The sequence below is a fragment of the Saccostrea cucullata genome, unplaced genomic scaffold, assembly GCF_032062105.1.
Source record: "Saccostrea cucullata isolate Sc308-1 unplaced genomic scaffold, CSIRO_AGI_Scuc_v1 ctg953, whole genome shotgun sequence".
Taxonomy (NCBI): domain Eukaryota; kingdom Metazoa; phylum Mollusca; class Bivalvia; order Ostreida; family Ostreidae; genus Saccostrea; species Saccostrea cuccullata.
Window position 1 is genome coordinate 19,693 of NW_026940663.1, and position 16,410 is coordinate 36,102.

General features: G+C 33.5%; 1 pseudogene; it reads right to left on the reverse strand.

Annotated features, from left to right (window-relative positions):
* Positions 1 to 533: 533 nt before the first annotated feature.
* On the reverse strand, positions 534 to 15,821 carry LOC134255952 (uncharacterized; annotated as a pseudogene).
* Between the last annotated feature and the right edge of the window lie 589 nt (positions 15,822 to 16,410).

Below are 16,410 nucleotides of genomic sequence, written 5' to 3' on the forward strand. Positions count from 1 at the left end.
TTCCTAACTATGTGAAGACGTACGTTTAACCACTGCAAAGGCGATTTCTGTACACCAAATGCAGTGACAACGTCCTGTTGCGTAGCTCCTGTCATCATCGTCGTTAGCCCGGTTGCATTCATCTTTGTTTAATAAGGCGTGGCATTGCAGGATCAACATTGCAATCAATTCTTAAATATGGGTTTAATAGGAATGTTTATTGTTTCTCTAAATCCAAAACATCAATGAAAGTAGACCCCCGATTTACAATAAATCATGTAAAAAACTATTTTCATAAACACGATTAATCAAGGGAAATGATTCAAGACTTGGGTTTTAAAAGCCCATGTTGTCCTTTAAATAGGTCATAGGTTTCCATTGTTAAAAAGATACCGGTAGTTGATCCATATACTTTTTCAATTTTTTTTTTATTAGTAAACAAATACTCAGTATGCGTTTCTTTTTTTTGTTGAGTATACACTGTAGTTATTTTTACAGCATCGATGTTATTTGAAATACACATCATTTTCAGCAGCCTTCATCTTCACCTTCACCTATCCCTTGACTTCCGTGTATTCCCTTAGAGCACGTTCAAAGAAGTATCCACCGCTATCATATCCATAATTCTCTTTTTCTCTCGCTCTCTGGGATTCTGCAAGCTTCAATCCTGTCCACTCAAGAACGTAATGTTCCAACCTCTTCTTTTGTCTTCCCCGTCTTTGTCCTCCTTTAACTGGACCTTGCAGGATTGTCTTTGTAACACCATCTGAGAGTTAAACGTGACCATACAACCTTAGTTTCCGCTTCTTGACGACAGTAAGGAGGTCGTCGTGAGGTCTTATAGCTTCTGTGACTCTCCTTTGAACCTCTTCATTGGTCACATGATCAGAATAATGGATGTATATTATTTCCATGCTAAATGTGTAACATTATATCTCATCTTCGAAAAGTGCAAGCTCACCATTATTTAATCTTCTTGAGAATTTTTTGAGATTTGATAGGGTTCACATTGTTGACACCCATACTTTACTGTTGGGCGATACATTACTAAGTTTTGCTGAAAATGAATGTCTTTTTCCATTGTACAATCATATATTCAGCAGTCTGAAATATTTAAATGGTATATTGTTATTGTTTGTGTATAGCATTTGTACCTCAAAAATCAAAATCTCTTGCAGTTAATAAATTCATGTTGTGAGTTTATTAGTTTTTTTTTTCTAAAACTGTGTAACACATGTAGCTTAAACTTTATAAACTTTCCATGTAGAGAGACGGCGAAATAAGTTTTGAGAACTTGTGCCCAATCCCATTGTATACTAGTATACCGGTGTTGTAGACTAGAATTTCCCCCTAAGTCAGCTTTCCCCCCCAGGAAATGGTACTCAAGAGTAGGATTTTCCTCCGAGGGGAAATCCTACACCAGAGCCAAATTTCCCCCTTCTTTATTTCTCAGAGTAGGATTTTCCCCCTTATATAGAGTCAGTATATAAACGACAGTCGCAATATTTTTGTGAAAAAAAGATAAACAACTAACTGATTTTTAAAAGGTTAATGAGTGTTTTCTTCGACTTATGTTGTTAGAATTTTCTAAATGTATATTTCAAATCAGGGAATCTCAACCAAATTATATAGCTTTTAAACGAAATCCAAATATTCTCAAAATATGAAGATGAAACAAACAAAACAATGGATGTTTGAATTGGTATATATTTTCAGACCTATTTTGGTTGTAAAATGTGAATGATTACAATAACTTAGTAAAATATTAAGAAATTGTAAACTTACTATAATGTTCAAATTTCCACCTTTCTGTAACAACCCTTATTAATCTATCAAAATTTAGCTCAATATCTCAAGTCGTTAAAAATTTAAAAACATTGCGTAAAACTGTTAAAAATTTGTAAGGTCGTAATGTCATTAAAGAAATTTAAGCGAAACAAAATACAAACTTGAATTTTTACTCATCAAGATATACCCCTTTATCAAATATCAGCTCAATGTCTTCAAGTACGGAAAACAATTTGGGACACACAAAAAGACAGAGGGACAGCTAGACAGACGGACAGACGCAGAGGAAACTTAAAGTCTTATCCAATTTCATCAATTTATTTGATTTAAAGCAAATTGTTTGACGGTAGCCAAGAAAAATTGGATTTAAAATTTTCATGTTAAGTTTTCGTATACCGGTACGTATGTTTTACTTCTGATCACCATTTTGAAGAAGGGACACTTGTAGCAATGTGCCAACCATTCCTCCTCAAAAATAAGTATAGCAATTATTGTATTCCATTGAGGGAGGGGGGTGGGCTGGCCATGGGGGAAATCGCACTCTATAACTACTACACAGAGTAGAATTTCTCCCCGGAAAATTGTCTCTGGTGTTGGATTTCCGTAGGGGAAATCCTACTCTAGAGCCAGTTTTCCGTAGGGAAATTCTACTCTAGAGCCCGTTTTCCGGGGGGGGGGAGATTTTAGGGGGAAAGCCTACTCTACAAGACCGGTATATATTACAATATATGCTTAATTCAATTCAACGCTATTTTCTTGAAAGAGAATTGCACTAGTTAGTGGCCTTGTTGTATAACTCTTCGATCACTCAAATAAGTACTAAATATCTGTTCGGTGGTACGTACTTCTTCCTGTTCTTAAACCTGCCTGTTCTTCTGCAATGATGGTCTCTGCTACATGTTTAAGTCTATTCAATAGGATCTTCAGCATCACCTTGCTTGTTGGCTTATTAAAGTTATTACATAGCTGAAGGTTTCCTTTCTTCGGTAAGGTGATAATCAGTGACTGTTTCTACGGAGTTGGCCATATTCCTGTGCTCCAGATATTGTTGCAGGTGGTTGTGAAAGCTGTAATCACTGCCTCTCCTCCAGCCTTAATGCTTAACCAGTTTCGAAGATATTTTGCCGATACCTCCTGATTTCTCTTGTTTTATAGCATTGATTGCCGCTTCGACTTCTTCTCGTATTAAATATCGGGAGTGATTCATCCTCTGTATCTGCTTGTGGGCAGTTAAATACTAGTATTGCTTGGTCTCCTTTGAGCTGGTAGTTGTATATAGCTCAGAGCAGTAACTATTCTGACTATCTGTCTAGTATCTCCTCAGTTAGGATTTTTCTGGACTTGTTTTGGATGCTTCTTGGTCTTTTTTCTCCTTGTTGAGGTCTTTAACATGTACCACTTGATAAGCTTTGTTGTTGTTGTTTTTTTTAAGGTTTTCTTCGATTTCAGAACAATGTTTTTATAATCCATTTTTTTTTAAATTTTATTCATCTCCTTTTTGATTTTGTTGTGTGCTTCCCTGCATTTTTGAGATTCTTCTGGGTCCCCTTTCTTATTTTTCAGCTCCCGTCAACTCAAAGATGTTGGCGATAACCGATGTTTTTCGGGGCACGTCATTTCCAGCAGTAAGGTCTCTTTTTTTTTTCTTTTTTTTTTTGAAAAAAAATTTGGAAATCGAATTAAAAACAGTTATATATTTGCTGTATAGTTAAATCAATGTTATGCTTCATTTTGGACCCATGAAATGATGTACCACAGCTGAAGTTATCAGTTGAGACTTGTTAAAGTACCCTGCTTGATGGCATTAGAGAGAAATGAAGCGCCCTTCGCTACAGAGCATGGAAAATTTCAAAACCCACAATCTGCAGGCTTTGAGGTCATTTGAAAGACACAATCATCTTTGGAAAATCTTTCGCGGTTTAAATGTTGTATTCAAAAAACAAAACAAAAAAAAAAAAACAAAACAAAAAAAAAAAACAAACAAACAAACAAACAAACAAAAAACAGTTATTAATTTGCTATACAGTTTAATGTATGTAAAATGCTTAATTTCAGACCCATTTCCATGAATGTTGTTATATAAATATCAGTTGATGCTTGTTTATTAACTGTCCTGCTTGACTGCATCGGAGAAAAAGACCATTTGCAATTGAGCGTGGAACTTCTGCAAGCCCACAATCTGGAGGCTCTTAGGTCATACGAAAGACACGTCATTTCCGGCAGTAAAGTTTCCTTTTTTTAAATTTAATTCGAAAATACTACAGTTTTAAATCTTATGAATAATCGATATGTTAAATTTAATCATTATATTGAAAATTTGTAAGAAAATAATTTATTTAAGAATCGGTACATGTACATGTACCACGAATCCATGTACCAGGCCGAAAATAAAAAAAAGATACCCTGCCGGCTACAAAATAAAGGGAAAAATTAAATTTATATTTCATTCATTTAGGGTCTATTTTTAGAAAAAAAACTTATTAGAAATGACACATTCTTGATGTATTAAATTACATAATTATTATGATGAATTAACTTTGTAGTTTTGATTTTTACTTTGTCTTAGTGCTAATTAAACTTTAGAAATTGGTTTTTTTTATCTTATACTCATTATTTAATTACCGCTGTGTGCAAATCAGAACACACATGTAGAAGAACACAATTAAATACTACATGTACCTATGTGTTAATAGTATTTATATGGGGCGAAACCTCTCGGTGCGAACACGTTATTGGGGCGAACCCACATGTTACCATCTGAAAGTCAATGCAATATTCAATTCTAATATTCTTTTATCAACAGATACATCAGATTAACATATCAATTACATACAATATACATAATTGCCATGTAAACATATATTACAATGTATTTACACAAGCATTGATAAATGTACATGTCTATACATACATATTTTTGTTCTACATGTATTATAATAGTGAATCAATATTACTCATTATTATAATAAATTATTTTACTTTCTCGTAAATAACACGCTTCTCTTAAATAATTCCCCAGACCTCTTTAATTCCCTAACATTTTGAAGTCAAGTCCAGTGGCTTTCACTTCTAAATGCTGAGCGCTTGGTGAAGGTAAAGGAACAGACACTACCTATGTTTACGTCTTAGGTTTACATGGTTTGGCTTGATATCCTTTTTTAGGTCACCTGAGTAAACTCAGGTGACCTATTGCTATCCGTTTTCGTCCGACGTTCGTCCGTCGTGCTTTAACATTTGAACATTTTCAGCTTCTTTTCTGAAACCACTGAACCAATTTCAACCAAATTTGGCATATAGCATATATGGGTAAAGAGGAACAAAAATTGTGAATTTCATAATCCCTGCCCCCCTGGGGCCTGAGGGGTGGGGCCAAAATCACTAAAATAAGTGCAATCTTTAAAAATCTTCTTCTTTACTCCTGGACATCAAGCAGTCAAACTGTTTGGATGACTGTAATCAGCATTGCGTCCTCTACCAAAGTTGTGAAATTCATGGCCCTGGGGTCAGGGGTTCTAGTGCTAGGGCGGGGCTAAATAGATTATACAGTGAAAATGCATTATTCCTTTGAATAAGGCTGCCTCTTCCAAAATTGTGAAATTCTTGGCCCTGTGGTCAGGGGTTTTTAGGTGATAGGGCGGGGCTATATAGATTATATAGTGAAAATGCATAAATTCTTTGAAATTCTTCTTTTCTGTTTATTGGCATTAAATAAACTAACCAAGTGCATAATTATGTTGAATAAGGCTGTCTTTTTAGGTCACCTGAGTCACTCAGGTGACCTATTGCTATCCGTTTTCATCCGTCGTCGTGCGTCGTGCGTCGTCCGTCGTCCGTCGTGTGTTAACATTTGAACATTTTCAGCTTCTTTTCCGAAACCACTGAACCAATTTCAACCAAATTTAGTATATAGCATCTATGGGTGAAGGGAAACAAAAAATGTGAATTTCATGGTCCCTGCCCCCCTGGGACCTAAGGGGTGGGGCCAAAACCGCTAAAATTAATGAAATCTTTAAAAATCTTCTTCTTTACTCCTGGACATCAAGCAGTCAAACTGTTGGCGTGAATGTAATGTCTATTAAGTCCTCTACCAAAATTGTGAAATTCATGGCCCCAGGGTCAGGGGTTCTAGTGCTAGGGCGGGGTTATATGGATGATATAGTGAAAATACATTATTTCTTTGAAAATCTTCTTCTCTGCTCCTGGGTATTAAATAAACTAACTAAGTACAAAAATGTACATAGTTATGATGAGCAAGAGTGCCTCTTCCAAAGTTATGAATTTTATGGCCCCAGGCTCAGGGGTTCTGGTGTAATTGCGGGACTCTATTGATGATATAGTGAAAATTCATTAATTCCTTGAAAATCTTCTTCTCTGCTTCTGAGTATTAAATAAACTAACTAAGTACATAGTTATGATGAGCAAGAGTGCTTCTTTCAAAATTGTGAATTTTATGGCCCCAAGGTCAGGGGCTCTGGTGCTAGGGCGGGGCTCTATTGATGATATAGTGAAAATGCATTATTTCTTTGAAAATCTTCTTCTCTGCTTCTGGGTATTAAATAAACTAACTAAGTACACAGTTATGATTAGTAAGAGTGCCTCTTCCAAAATTGTGAATTTTATGGCCCAAGGGTCAGGGGTTCTGGTGTTAGGGCAGAGCTCTGTTGATTATATAGCGAAAATGCATTAATTCTTTGAAAATCTTCCCCTCTGCTCTTGGGTATTAAATAAACTTACTAAGTACTACATAGTTATGATTAGTAAGAGTGCCTCCTCCAAAACTAAGAATTTTATGGCCCCAGGGTCACGGGTTCTTGTGTAAGGGCGGGGCTCTATTGATTATACATGTATAGTGAAAGTGCATTAATTCTTCAAAAACCTTCTCCCCTGGGTATTAAGTAAACTAACTAAATACATAGTTATGATGAGCAAGAGTGCCTCTTTCAAAATTGTGAATTTTATGGCCCCAAGGTCAGGGGCTCTGGTGCTAGGGCGGGGCTCTATTGATGATATAGTGAAAATGCATTATTTCTTTGAAAATCTTCTTCTCTGCTTCTGGGTATTAAATAAACTAACTAAGTACACAGTTATGATTAGTAAGAGTGCCTCTTCCAAAATTGTGAATTTTATGGCCCAAGGGTCAGGGGTTCTGGTGTTAGGGCAGAGCTCTGTTGATTATATAGCGAAAATGCATTAATTCTTTGAAAATCTTCCCCTCTGCTCTTGGGTATTAAATAAACTTACTAAGTACTACATAGTTATGATTAGTAAGAGTGCCTCCTCCAAAACTAAGAATTTTATGGCCCCAGGGTCACGGGTTCTTGTGTAAGGGCGGGGCTCTATTGATTATACATGTATAGTGAAAGTGCATTAATTCTTCAAAAACCTTCTCCCCTGGGTATTAAGTAAACTAACTAAATACATAGTTATGATGAGCAAGAGTGCCTCTTTCAAAATTGTGAATTTTAATGCCCCTGATTCATAGGTTTTGCCATTTGGTGTAGGGGGGGGGGGGGCTTTTTTGATTATATAGTAAAAATACATTAATTCTTTGAAAATCTTTTCCTTTGCTCCTGGGTTTAATGCTAATGATCCAAGTATATATATTTATGATAAAGAAAGGTGCATCTAGCAAAATAGTTAATTTCATGCCCTCTGGGTCAGAGGTATCGGAGGGGGGAGGGTTACATAGTCTGAAAATAAATTAATGCTTTGAAATCTGCTCTTTGGTATTAATCAACCATTTATGATGAAATAAAATTTATGATAAAATTTCCAAAATTTTCAAATATATGGGGCAAATGGTTCCTTTGGGGTGGGGTGCACAACTGGTTATAAAGTGGAAGAGCATTTTCTCTTTGTTACTCTGATCTACCTCTGGGTATTAAGTAAATAGCGTAAGCATGCCAAGTTCATAATTATGATAAGCAATGGTGCCTCATTCAAAATTGTGAATTTCATGGCCTCTGGTTAAAAACACAAACCAAATTCAATTGTTGGAAACTTGTTACATTATATTCAGGTGACCTATAAGGCCCGTGGGCCTCTTGTATTGTCACAATACAGATTTCTGAAGTTTTATAAAGCAGATAGTGCAGATCCATTCAGCCCTTGGGATAGCTGGAGAACTGTAGGCTAGCTCTCAGAAAAAAAAAAAATATACATTGACAGACCGTAGAGATACAGTGCCACATATTAAAAAAACTGTATATTTCTTGCGCACAAAAAGTGTGCTGTTTCTCGATTTATTTCTCCATGTTTTTAAATTGTCATTCAGAATATTACTTACCTTATATATTCCTAACATATCCACGATATGATATCGCGATATAAAAATCAGATACCGGTATTTCATGATATAAAAATTATTTATAAAAACCTCTTTTATCATGTTTTTTGTAGAAACAGTCAAACTGCGCATGCTGAAAATGAAATGAAACTATCCCAACGTGATTCTCATTTGAATTACCCAACTCTACATTGACATGATTTTCTTGTACTCTAAACTGCTTATGATAATTGAACAATATTTGATGGCTTATTGTGCTGTGGTGGGACACTTTATTGATTAAATTTTTTTAATGTCTTTGTTCCTACTGGACAATCTACTCTACATGTCAGTGTTGGCTCAATTTTAAAATGTTTAAGAGGATGACAAAGTAAAGTTATACTTTCTTTTCCAGAGGAACATGAAGAAAGTCTTAGGGAAACATTAAATGGAGTGTTAAAAGAGGATGAGATCAAAGTAATCTTAGCAAACCACTTGCTTGCCCTGCTGAGCTCAACAAAAAGATTTTTCATCTCAGATGATGCAAAATTTAAAACCTCCCGCTGTCCGTGTAAAAACGATTGCTTTGATTCCATAGAATATGCGAGGACTGGCTTCGGTATGTTTATTTTTTATATTATGATCCTACCTCACAAAGTTAAAGTACATAAAAGATTTAATTAGCTTTATATTGCAATATTTGATAGCATATTGCAATATATTGCATTGCTGTCCATTTCTCTATAAGTTTGAAGTAAGATAAAATTAATGTATTATTATTAAGCTCACCTCAGCAAATTTGAAATGAGCTGATCTGATACTTTCAATGTCTGTGTTCCAGGTTAAGGTTTTTGGTGTAAAGACTTTTGATCTAAAGACTACATTTGCATTTCTAGCATATCAAAACCACTAAAAAAACTATGTTAACTTGCTTTAAAGGAATATTTTATTTTACAGGTTTTGTTCTAAAGACTACATTAAGTATTTCTAGCATATCATAACAAATTAAAAAAAAAAACAAACACATATTTTTTTCAGGTTCCGTTCAAGTATGGTTTGGCTATCCAGCTAGGCATTGTTTTATACCCTTTGCGATTGCTTCAAAGAGATATCAGTTGTCCTAAGATTTTTGCCCAGAATCCAGATAATATGGAACTTGAACCAGATGAAGAAGACAATCAAATATGTAAGGCCGAGACAGAACAAGCAGTTCTTAGACATTTTGCCCAACAGTGCATAGCACAGGCTATTACATTTTCATTGTACAAAAATACAAAGTATCAAAGGAGAATCTCAAAAGAGTATATGAAGGTAACTTTAGTGCCTACTATTGCCATAACATCACATTGTTTTGATGTATATTTTTATGACTCGGACAATAATATTCTATTAAGAAATACTGGAAAACTCCATTCCATTATGGTGTGATTCTGCACAAGGGTTTCCAAAGTATAGATTGAAATTGTCTTCCGTTGTACAGTTATGGATGCTTTTGCATTATGATACATTTGGTCCCAGGATTTCTGAAAAAAATAAGATGGCTCATAGTTGCCAGTTACAAGCAAAAATAGGTAGAGAAAAGATGATGATGATTTTAGAGGACATAGATATGAGGCCACCATTCAGGGCTTCAAAAGTAGAAGAGATTACAGATTTAGATAAATGTAGTTGTTTTGTGATACCCTGATGAGTAACAAGGTGTTGTATCATTACCAGATTCTTAAACATATCTGTACCATTTCGTTAAGTGTTCTGGTCCTGGCCAGGTCTCTATAAATTTGTATCCTACTCCGAGAAATTATTCCTCTTGCAATTCACGTTTGATAATTAATTACTGTAAATACTGTACTGTATTTGAAAAGTTTATAGAGTAAGAGAATTATGCAAGAAATTATATAGTATAATACAAAAACAACATTCATAGTTTTAATGATCAGATAGACTTGCAAACAATAGATAACTAATTTTTTTAAAAAAAGACAAATATATTTTATTTTGAAAATATTTTCAGAGACCAAAGAGACCAATGTGAGAGATTACATATTGGGGTTAAAAATATTACAGGCACTTAATCATGTTCATAATTTGTTAATAGTCATCTGAATGGTGATAGTGTTCAATAAGGGACAGATGAAAACTTACTTCATGAATTGTTACTAAATATTTAATAATTTCATTGATCCTGATCATCCTATTTTTCTTGCTTTTTGGCAACAAAGCTTCATCTACCAGTTTATTTTATATCTACTGGATATTATACATAGTGTGTATTACACTTCAGTGACCTCTTGTACATGTATCTCATGCACATCTGTCTATCTAACTTGGCTACAGATTTATGCAAGAAACTATCATTAAACATGTTAAAGATATTATTTTTAGAATCATTTGTTATCAATAGAAATGAGAATTGAAAGACAAATGAGGACGGGAGATGAACTCTCATTAAATTTGTTCAGTATTTGCTATGATCAAAAATAGATATGATTAGTCAGCTTAGCATCGCTCAGTCTGTTGTTCCTTACTTGTTTAAATTTGAAATTATGATTGATACTTAAGGCTTTGCCAAAGGTCAACATGTCCAAAAATTTATTTTTAAGAAATGCGTAGCATATATTGTTTAAGAATACACCTAAATCTGTACTTTTAGTTATAACCATCATTGCAGAAACAATATATATTTATCACTGAAAGGCAAGTTGGTCTTGGATAGCCTCTGGAAAGTTGTTTTCCCTGTATATTTTGTCCAAATGTTAAGATTTGAAACTGAAAGTACATTGCAAAAGGCGGATTTTATAGGGGTCTTGTCTTTAGTTAGACATGTCATGCTTTAGATAGCAGCCTTTCAGAGACCATTCATGTCCAACTTGTCCTTCATTGATCAATACAAATTATTTCTGCAATGATGGTTTTCAATAAAAGTACAGAAATAATAATTTTTTGATGTATTTTTTCTCAAAAAATATATATTTTGAATATTTGTTTTCAAGTGATACTTTCTATCTGTTAATCAATGAAATATTTATAAACTGTTAAAGTTTTAACTTTATACCTCATATAGTTTTGGAGCTATTGTAAAAATAAAATTTTGGACATCTTGACCTTTGTCAAAACCTGAATTGGTATAGGTTTTAATATTCTGTAAAATATTGTTAATCTATGAAAAAGTCAAAGCCAGGAATTCTTTTTCACTTTTTTCATCATATACAAACTATTAATTTTTAAAGCAACAGTATCTGATAAGACTTTTGATTAATGTGTATTTGGTCTAAAATAAATAATGTGGTTTTGTTATCCTTAGATGTACATATAATTCTAAATGATAATGAATTAAAAAAATGGCATATAACAGTTTAGCTTTTTGGAATTATTTAGTGCAAGATATTTTGTGATTTCTTTCCTGAAGAATGTGGGCAGATTCAACATCACTTAAGTAATGATATCCATCGAAAATTAAAAAAAATCATTTAGCTGCTAAACAAATTAATATTTTTGATTGTCAGCATCTGATAAGCATTAAATGAACCGGCATTGTCATGTTTTTATGGATCTAAAAGGCAGAGATTTTTTACTGGGTCGTAAATTCCAGGTGAGGGAGGGGCTTATTATGTACAGGTGTGAATGCCTTGAGGGCTAGCAGTCTACCCGTGGCCGTTTGTCTCCTAATCTCTATACACAGGAAGTGGTTTAATACCCGGTGAAATACCCAGATGTAAAACTTTACCTGTGTTGGGGATTTGAGACAATTTTAAATTAGAAGTAAAAAGCTGTAAGTAACATTTTTTTTTTCTCAATACATGTAATCTATATTGATTTATATATATTAAAATATCTAGGTTTATCCTTATCTTAATAAGGCTTTGTCACCATGAAACATACTAAAAAGATTGCTTTTAAATTCTTATCTGAATAACAAAGGAAAATATAAAAATATAAGTGACCCATGATTAGAAAGATTAATAAATATTTTTAAATTTAATTACTTCACATAGTATTACTCTAAACTTAATCAAAAACATTTCCACTTTAGGTTTACCGTTTAGCATATCAGAATTAAAATCAATATCGAAATTCCATTCGAAAAAAAAGTTTTTATGTACCAAAGTTTTTTCTAATGTTTATTATACCGTATAAGTGGAAATTTTAGCGAGACGCAAATTTAGCGATTTCTTCCTAAAATCTGGTATTTTATTTTTAGTGAGAAATAATTTTAGCGATTTTAAAATGCTAATTAAAGAAGCTATTGCAAATAATACGCAATTAATTTTTAGCGATATTCAATTTTAGCGATGTCAACACCCTTGTTAATAATGCCAAAATTAAATCCTCGCTAAAAATTCTACTTATACGGTGTTATAATCCCTCCAAATACTAAAAGTATATTTAATTCATATAGTATCAAGCTAAAACTTTTCATAGTAATAGAGTTTCTCTATACCATGTAAACATCAAAGGATCAAAAGTTAATTTGAAGGTCCCCACGAGTGCCACTGACTTTGGATTTCAAAGGAGGCTAAACATTTACAAATAATAATCATAAGAATGACTTGCAGATACTAAAGATGGTAGTTAATGTTTTGTCATGAGTATTTCCTTTTTATTTGTTTGGTAAATAAAAAAAAAGATTCAAGAAATTAAAGCAATCCAGTTTAATTTGGAATACTCCCTTTTCAACAGTTTTCTTTTGAACTTGCAAAACTGGTGCTGTAAATATAGTTGAAAAAAAAGACCTCCCCCCTCCCCCCCCCCCCAAAAAAAATTAAAAGTTGTAAATATACAGCTTAAGCCCTGATCTTACTTTTTAAAAACATTTTCTGTAATCAAATTAAAGGTGGAACTTTTGATCGTTTCTAGAAAAAATGGAAAATTCCATTGGCTTCTAAGTCTAATTTTAATTTAGAAAATCGACTTTTTACTTTTAACAAGGTAAACTTTTTGATCGTTCCTTAAACAATAAATGAATGCTTTCTTTGTTGATTTACAAGCAAGGTATACATCTTCCTTGAACCCAATTTTTACACATAGTATACTGATGTTTCTGGTTTAGCTATTGAATGCCTGATCCAGTTAAGTCAGTATCATGTTGATTTGTCTTTTGGCATATCCTAGACAACATATCCCTTCTGGAATGATCACAGACTAGTATCTCTACATGTACCTCTACCATTGATAATTCTTTCATCTTATTTTCAAAAACCTTGTGAAATTTATTTGAAGATAAAAAGAGAGCAGGGTTTGACTTTAAATCAAGAAAAACTTTCTGATCTCCCGGATCTTTCATCCGTATCTTGAAAAAACTTGGTTCATCTCCCTTAACCTTGATTATCTATATGATAAGAAACCTTACAATTTTTAACTTCAATCCCAACCAACATAAACTACAACAGCGGCGACCGTTAATTTCAGTAAAAACAAACAAAGAAAGACATTTTATTGTTTATTTTTATATCTGTTTAAATAATCATTTAAAGTAGGATTAAAAAGATTAATTACTGTATTAATGATGCGAACGTCTTTATACGTTTTATTGATGGAACAGCCTCTGATCATGAAATCTGTACAGGCGACATGCCTAAATAGTGTAGTTCATGCAGTGATTAACGCAATAGGTTTTCTTAAGAAATAAAGGAGAAAGTATTCAGTGGATGTAAATATTATAAAATAAAATAGAAATAAAAGTTGGAAATCATCGAACTACAGATAACATGACATGTGCTCTGTTTGTAAATTCATTAATTGTACAACTTTTACAAAAAATATGAAGAGGTACATGTAACTACAATAACATTGATAATTTGAAACTGGCATCACCCCTCCTGTCCGTCACATCCAAGTGGTACTGCAGAGTGAACAACCCTAATATTCTTTTGACTTCTTTTATGTTGTTTTTAATTAATCGTTACAATGTATTTTGAAACAAAAAAGCAGCATTGTGTAGTATCAAAATCATAAACAATTTATAAAAGAAAATCTAGTATAAATTTTTGAGAAATGCTTCTTCAATTAGTCATTGGACGCTGGATATCCGCCTTATAAAATTGAATTAATTTGATCAATATGTATACGTATTTTTATTATTTAAAGCCAGTTCACTATACATAATTGAATTGGGCATAAGGCATGGCATACATTAGTCCTCTCTGCCTTTTTAAAAGGTAAACCATTGTTTGAAACGATAAGATTGAACCTTAATGAACATTATTATATGTATAATGGTGAAATGCAACACTATTTTGTTGCAATTTAAAAAAGTAAATATTTGATCAATCATTGATTACACAGTGGTGGTTTTCAATGGCTCATATCTTCCATTGAGATACTGTATACAGGAAAATTTTCGCCCCCGTTTTATTTTCGCCCCTTTCGCCCTACTCTCATTTGGGCGAATTTAAAACGGGGCGAATTCAAAGAATACAGTATAATTTCTTAAACAAAACTTGGATTGGGAGAATTTAAATCGGGGCAAAATTGTTTGCAAGTATGTAAGGGCGAAAATAAGACGGAGCGAAAATAACCCCGTATGCAGTACTTGGTTATCTCTTTTGTTAAGATCTTCCATTTTAATCCTTTTTCTTCTGTATGAACTTTGTCAGGATGATAATGAAGAATTGCCTTCAGTAGAGCTTTCTTCATGCTTCATCTCATCCTCTACTTTCATTTCCGTCCCAATGGGGTATTTTTCATAAATATATTTTAAAAACTGCACATTAGTCATTCCGGAGTTTTTCTTCTCCAATTCTAATAGCTCCTCTTTCATTTCTTCTTTTACTTTTTGTCTCTCCTTGTCTTTAACTTCTTGTTCATGGCTGATTGTTTCTTCTTGGTACTTTTTCAGTGTTTCAACGCATTCATTGTACCAGTTTACAAGATAAAGGTTTAATGGAATACAATTATCAGACAGTTTAGTTGCCCCACCCACTCGTTCTCATAAGATAATTTCTTAACGGAACAAATAAGATATTAGCTCCAACAGCATTCTAGATAATTCTGTTTGAATAACTCAAGCAAGGATTCAACTGGCTTAGAAGCTTTCTTTCCAATCCCTAAAACATTATAATGTAGGAAAAATTTTGATAAGTATACAGTAACTTAAATATTCTCAATCAAAGTTTGACGTTAAAGAACAATAACAATTTATTATTTTAGGCTATTGGAATAGAGGATTTTTTCCTCAATTTATCTTGCTCAATAAGATATCTTTAAGTCGAGTACGTATACAGCATAGGATTTAAATTACCACAATGGACAAAAACTCTTGGTTTCATTGCTGCAGCCAGCTTCAATGCACGTTTAAAGTACTCTTTAGCCTGTGGCTTAAATTTGAGAACTTTAGCATACACCCTTCCAATTCTACTTAGAGCGATGGCTTCTTGTTCAACATCCAGTTCCTTTGCCAGTAAAATAGATTGCCTGTACCAGTCAATGATATCCCACACTAAATTAATGTCTAGTGCCTCGAGGTCTTTCTGTCACTCTTCTGAATAAACCATCCGCTTTAAGATACAATGACCTGTTTATAAAAGCCAACCGAAAACTTTTTTCAAAGCAAGCTTTTGTTGAAGAACGTCAAAAATGATATGGTTCAAAAGATGTAGACATGCAGAAAAAAGGTTTTTTTATCATAGCAATTTCCTTGGGAATATATACCTGTATTGCGGGGTTTTGAAGACTCCGTCATGCATAAATACATATGAACATTTTTTTCAAGAACATCAAGCTCCTTTCGAACTTCATTCAAGGATAGTCCAAGTTTGCGAGCCTCATGAAGTGGAAAGTGGCACTGTGCCATATGTTGTTGGCAAAACAACTCGTTTCCTTTTTGCCATGCGTTTATTCCCTCGTGAAAGTGATGCTGAATAATCTCGAGATATATTTTTGCAAGGATATTTGAAATGGACATTAAATCTGCAATTTGTGATAGATGTCTGATTCTGGTCTCAAAGGAGCTTTCGTTTAAATACTCATCGAAATCTCGGAAACACTCGCCATACTTAGAAGTGATGTCTTCCATCCAAATTGAAGATTTAGAACTCCTACCTTTAACATAGGCATACTGATAATACTTTAAGGCTTCTTTAAACTGATGAAGGACGGACTTGGTTGTTTCGCTTTTCAAAATGCCAATTTTTCCTAATCGCCACTCACAGATTGCCAGATTTTTTGCAGCTGAACACTTTTCATCCTTATTTGCACTCACTGAATAACTTCTGCAATGAAATAACATCATATATTTCCATGTAGCAAACTGAAACCTCATTGTTGCCCCAGCCATTACCCCGGGGGTAATGATCTGAACAGACTTGAATCGTCTTCAGAATGCTTCAATTTCAATGAGTAAACATGGGTTTGATCTAACATTGCTTCTTCAGAAAATATTC